Genomic DNA, 6,791 nt, shown 5'->3' with positions numbered 1-6,791 from the left:
TTAAAATATTTTTTATGTTTGAATCATTTTTAAATTTTAGTAATAAATTTTGAATTATTTTTTATTTTAAAAAAATTTGTAATTATTTTTTAAATTAAAATTGAAACAAACTAATTATATCACGTCTGTGTTACTCCATTGCCATTATTAGCGGCCACACCAATTTTTTTGAACTACTTATTAATTTTTGTCAAAAAAAAAGTATTTAGTCAAATAAGTGAAAGCTTTTATACTACTAGCAACTTGATATTTTTAATAGGGAAACTAATTTTGTTTAGATTGTGAAATTTTTTGAAACAAATTTAAGATAGTTTATTTAATAAAAAAAGTGAGTATAGAAAAAAAAACAACAATAAGTGCACATTATCATGTTATTTTGTTATTTTTTCTCCTTTTTGCTTGAACATATATTATTATTATTAATATAATTTGTAAAAATAGAACAAAAAAATTAATTAGTAGTTAATTTATTTTCTTAGTCTCGGTATGTTTGTGATTGATGGTTGTTGACTACAACCATCAATTACATGGATATCGGCACATAAATGATAAGTTTAAAATATTATTAATAAAATTTATCTAATTATTTAAATATATAAATTATTCTTAAAGACAAATAATAATTAATTTATAAAATTATTATTACTATTATTACAAATTAAAAAATTATGAATAAATAATAATTTATAAATTACATGAATATAGAAATTGATAATTATATTTAATAAAAGTTTAAAAAATTAAGAAGAAATAATAATTCATTTTTAATTAATTTATAATAATGTAATTAATTAAATAATAAAAGTTAGATATAATATTTAATAAAATTTTAATAAATAATAAATTAGTTTAGGAAAAAAAGTTAATTTGTTTATAAATAACATTATCAAATAAAACATTATAAAATAGCATAAGATATTATAATATTGCATAAGATTTCAAAAATGATAACAAATCTCCTTTGTTATCCATTTCTATTCACATTACTAAAACTCACACTCTTATAACACTTTAGATGGCGATTGACAAGACTTGGACAACATTGAGAAATCGTGGTTGTCAAGAATATTGGAATGGTCTGCAAGCTTTTTTTAGGATGGCGTCGGAACATAAAGATTCTGATGGAAGAATTAGGTGCCCGTGTGTGAGATGCAATAATAATAGATTTGAATCTTTGGATGTAGTTCGGGCACACGTATTCGATAGGGGTTTTCATCAAGCTTATGATAAGTGGATTTTTCATGGTGAGGTGGAAGAAATTGTTGCTGATGAGGTGGTTGATGAGAATGAAGACGATGAGATGATTCAAGTTGTGGAAGACTTCCTTTTACCGACAACTGAGGAAGTAGAAAGGGATCCCGGTGGGAGTCAGTATTATGACGAGTTATTTGAGGAGATTGAAGCAGAGTTGTATCCTGGCTGTGATTGGATTTCATCCCTGAGCTTTTTAGCAAAGTTATTGCATCTAAAAGTTAGAGGGAAGATGCCTAACAACATATTTGATGAATTGCTGAAGTTGTTAAAGCTTGCATTTCCTAAGGAGAACAAAATCCCTGAATCGTACTACGAGGCGAAAAAGAGATTGAAAAAATTAGGGTTGGGATACGAGTCCATTCATGTGTGTCAGTATGATTGCTGCTTATTTTACAATGAGCATGCATCTAAAGAGACATGTCCAGTATGCGGAAGTAGTAGATGGATTCCTTCCGAAATGACGAAAGGAAAAAAAGTGCCACACAAGGTGATGCGTTACTTTCCATTGACCCCTCGGTTGAAAAGATTATACAGTTCAAGGATTACAGCAAAACACATGATATGGCATCACGCCGGGAAATCAAAAGATGAAGGGGTGATGCGACACCCGGTGGACGGCTCTGCGTGGAAGGACTTTGATGCCAAGCATCCTGATTTTTCAAGGGATCCCAGAAATGTTCGTCTGGGCTTAGCTGCTGATGGATTTAATCCATTTGGCAACATGAATCTTGCATACAGCATGTGGCCTGTGGTGTTGGCAAACTATAATCTGCCACTTTGGTTGTGCATGAAAGACAATTATTTCATGTTGACCCTCCTTATTCCTGGGCCAAAATCACCCGGTAAGGACATGGATGTATTTCTGAGACCATTGGTGGATGAGTTGAAGGATCTGTGGGTTAACGGAGTTGATACAAGAGATAGTACGACCAACAGGATGTTCAAGATGCGGGCAGCCCTTTTGTGGACAGTGAACGATTTTCCAGCTCGCAGTATTTTTTCTGGATGGAGTGGTCAGGGATACAAAGCTTGTCCTACGTGTAATGAGGACACAACTTCCATCCGAGTGATCGGTAAGACATCTTATGTTGGTCACAGAAGATTCTTGCCAAGTACTCATCAAATGAGAAGAGACAAAGAGTTCGATGGAGAAGTTGAGAGAAGACGTCCTCCGAGATGGTTTACTTGTGAGGATATACTAGAACAAGTTAATGCTCTTGCAGCGCAAGTTCCAGGAAAACATGTCCAGTTTGGGGGTGTGAAACGTAAAAGAGGAGTAGATGAAGGTAATTGGAGGAAAAAAAGTATTTTTTACGAGCTTGAGTATTGGTGTACAAACAAATTAAAACACAATATAGATGTCATGCATGTTGAGAAGAATGTGTGTGATAGTCTCCTTGGCACCATCTTAGACAGTGATAAATCTAAGGACACCACTAATGCCAGACATGATTTGAAAAAGATGGGTGTGAGAGAATCATTGTGGATTTATGAAGATGAGAATGGGAAGGTGATGAAGCCGCACGCTCCTTATGTGTTAACTCCAGCGCAGAGGCAACAGTTTTGTCAGTTTATAAAAGGAGTTAGATTTCCAGATGGCTTTTGTTCAAATTTGAAGAAGAAAGTGTCCGAGAATGATACAAATATTCTTGGGTTGAAGTCACACGATTGTCATGTGATAATGCAACGATTACTTTCTCTCAGTGTTCGCAAGTTTCTTCCAAAATCTATATCGACCACTATTGCAGAATTGTGCAATATCTTCAGGCAAATATGTTCGAGGACTTTAAATGTTAAAGATATGGAGGAAGCAAAAAATGATCTTATTCAGATATTGTGCAAGATGGAGTTGATTTTTCCTCCAGCTTTTTTTGACATAATGATTCATTTGGTATTACATTTGCCAGAAGAAGCAATATTGGGTGGTCCGGTATTTATGAGGTGGATGTATCCTTTTGAAAGGTACATGAAAAAATTAAAGAATTATGTGGGAAATAAAGCTCGCCCTGAAGGGTCGATCGCCGAAGGCTATGTTGCAGATGAGGCTTTGACCTTTTGTATAATGTATTTCAAAGGCATTGAAACAAGATTTAACCGTCTTGATCGAAATGAAGATGCAACTTATATCCCACGAAATCTTGCAGTTTTCGAATCTCAATGTCGTCCACTCACAAAGGGAACTTTGAAGACTCTCGATCATAAGACTCGTGAAATAGCTGAGTGGTTCATACTTGAGAATTCTCCTGAAATTGAGCCTTATTTAGAGTGAGTTTATTCTCTTATAAATTAGAACATGTGTGGTTATTATCAGTTTTTTGTTATCAAGAATCGTAACACTATTCTAATTAACAGCGAACACCTATAAGAGATTAAACAAAAATACCCAGATGGTGATCATGATCGTTTGCATAGGAAAAATTTCCGTTCGTGGTTTCATAAAAAGGTAGCTTTGAACTTTGAACTTTGAACAGTGATTTTATTAATGATATATTTTGTGAATCTAATATCATTCTATGTATTTAGATATATGACCTGCACAAGCTTGGGTCTTTGGATAACGGTGATGAACTGTTAGCTTTAGCATCTGGGTCAGATCATTTGTCAACCTTTTACCAAGGTTGTATAGTCAATGGTGTTCGATTTATTGCACACGATCGAGACAAAAAGTGCACCACACAGAATAGTGGAGTGTCTACTGCCGGAACAGAAGGTTTTAATTTTTATGGCACGCTTGAAGAAGTGGTGATACTTTCTTTCACTGATGCATATTCAATGGCATTATTTCGGTGCAAATGGTTTAATACAAATCCAAGAATGAAGAAAACAGTCATTGAAAATAATTTCACCAGTATAAACGTCAATGGCGAATGGTACAAAGATGAGTCGTACATACTTGCTACTCAAGCTAAGCAAGTTTTCTATCTCGATGATTTACTTAGAGGTCGTGATTGGAAAGTTGTAGAAGATGTGAATTATCAACAGATTTGGGACATTAAGGACAATTCTGATGAGGTTAATGATGTTATTGATGTTGTACATGAAACAAGTTCATCAAATTTTTTGTTGACTGTGGACCTCGGAGAGTTGATTATGCAATCTGATCAACCTGCTGCTTATGTTGGAGCTGATGAAGATGGTGACGACGAAGCTGATATGTCAGAACATGAGGACGTTGCAGATGCAGAAGATGAATTGGTTGTTGAACTTTGTGAAGATTAAAATGTGTCTCCGATTACTGATGGAAATGATAGTGATTACTCTGTTTAGTTTTTTTCTATTTGTGTAACATAACTATGTATTTAAATATAATGAAATGTTTTTTTGTAATTATAATATAAGATATTTGAGCTTTGTGAAGATGAAAATGTATCTCCGATTACTGATGGAAATGATAGTGATTACTCTGTTTAGTTTTTTCTATTTGTGTAACAGAACTATATATTTAAATATAATAAAGTTTTTTTTTTTAATTATTATTATTATGAATTCAATGTGATATACTTCTATTTAATGCTAATTACTAACTAATAAATTTTAAACGGAAGTATAATGTCAGCTGATATAGCTACTTATCATGGCGGAGATGGTGGGGGTCAAGACCCGCCAGATCCTTCTAGGGTACCAACATCTTGCAAGTCAGGTTAAATATTGCATATCAAAATTAATTTTAGAAATTATATTGTTAGATAAATATAACATCAATACTAATACTGATTATTGTTAATAAATTTGAAAGCCCTGTCGACGAGAAGAAAAGGTCGTGGCCCTGCTAGTAATAATGTTCTTGAAGAACGAAGGAAAAAAGCTGGGAAACCATTGGATCTAGAGCTTGATCCTGTGACCAACAAAGTGGTTGGGCAGGAGGATCAAGCTTTTATTCGCATGTTGGGAACTCTAGTTTCCATGTTGTGTCCGGGGCATTATTTGGATTTTGCTGATGTACCTCAACAGTTTAAGGATCAAGTGCTTGATCGTATGAGGGTAAAAAAATTACAAATCTTGTACTTTTCATTATTTAATTCCATTATTTACAAGTTTTCTAATATTTTTTTCCTAATGCAGTATTACTATAATATAGACGGTCATCCACAACGTGAGTCAGTTCTGGCAACTCTCAACAAGGAGATGGGGGAAAGATATCGCGAGAGAAAGAACTATAGACATAGACACGTCAAAAATCATTATGCTGGACCAGAAGATTTGGAGAATGTCCTCTCTAAGCCACCTAACCATTGCACTAAGGAGGCTTGGCAGCTTATTTGTGAAATGTTTTTGAGCGAAAGATTTTTGGCTCGTTCCGCTAAAAATCAAGCAAACAGAAGACAAATAGAGTATGTAACAACACAAGGCACAAAGTCGTTGGCAGCTAAGCATCACGAATATGTAAGTGAAGATGTTAATTTAATTTTATAAAATAACACATTCTGAAACATTTTGTTTACATTTGTATAGGAGAACCCGGATGCGCATGTTGTTGATACTTGGAGGGATGCTCATATGAGAAAATCGACAAAATCTTTTGTCAATGAGGCAGCTCAACAAGATTATGTAAGTGAATAATATTTTTTTCTTGTTTCTAATGTTTATAATGTTTCTAATTTTTGTTTATAATGTTATCTTTATACAGGAAAAAATGGCAGCTGAGGTTGAGAGGTCACAAAATGAGAGGCAAAGTCAACAGCAGAGTGAGGCATCTCTAAATGTTTGACAGTTTTCTGCAGAGGCATTTGCCACCACAATCCGAAGGTGGTTCGTTTTCTCAGTCTCCGTCACAGCAGTATCAGCCTCCTTCACATCAGCAGTATCAGCCTCCTTCACAGCAGCAGTTCCAGCCTCCTTCACAGTATCCGCCGCAGCAGCTGTACCAGCCTCATCCAATGTATCCGCCACATATGTCGTCGCAACAACCTCCTCAGTATCAAAACCAATACATTTTTGGACCCCATTCTCAGTCTCCTCCACAATATTTTAGTTTTACCGATTTTCCAGGAGGATCGATGCAGCCTCCGCCACAGCCACAGTCTCGAGATCTGTTTGGGGACCTCACGCTCGGACGATCATCACAACCACCATATATTCCTTCACCGCCACCGCCATCGTCACAGCCATCGTCCTCACAGCCAGACCAAAATATTGAAGATGAGGACAATTTCAATATTAATCTTAATGACTTTCTTTAATTATTAGTTTATATATTTGGACTGAATTAATACTTTATTTATTTTTAATGTATTTATTTTTAATGACTATAGTGATATTTACTAGGTTGATAAATATTAAAACTATTTATATTAATTTTAATGTTAGTTATGTTTTAAATTAATTAAATGTTTATTTTTATTAAATTATATTATAAATTATTTTTAAAAATAATTAAATTTAATAAATATTAATTTATTAATTTATTTAAAATTTAATTTTAAAAAAATTATAAATACAATAATAGCGGCGGACCCCGCGGCTAATATTAATGCCTCGGACATAGTTATTAGCGGCGGGTTCCGTCGCTAATGTCCGCTGCTAATAATTGCTTATTA

This window comes from Humulus lupulus, chromosome 6 (assembly GCF_963169125.1).
Source record: "Humulus lupulus chromosome 6, drHumLupu1.1, whole genome shotgun sequence".
Classification (NCBI taxonomy): domain Eukaryota; kingdom Viridiplantae; phylum Streptophyta; class Magnoliopsida; order Rosales; family Cannabaceae; genus Humulus; species Humulus lupulus.
This window is presented reverse-complemented; position numbering follows the sequence as displayed.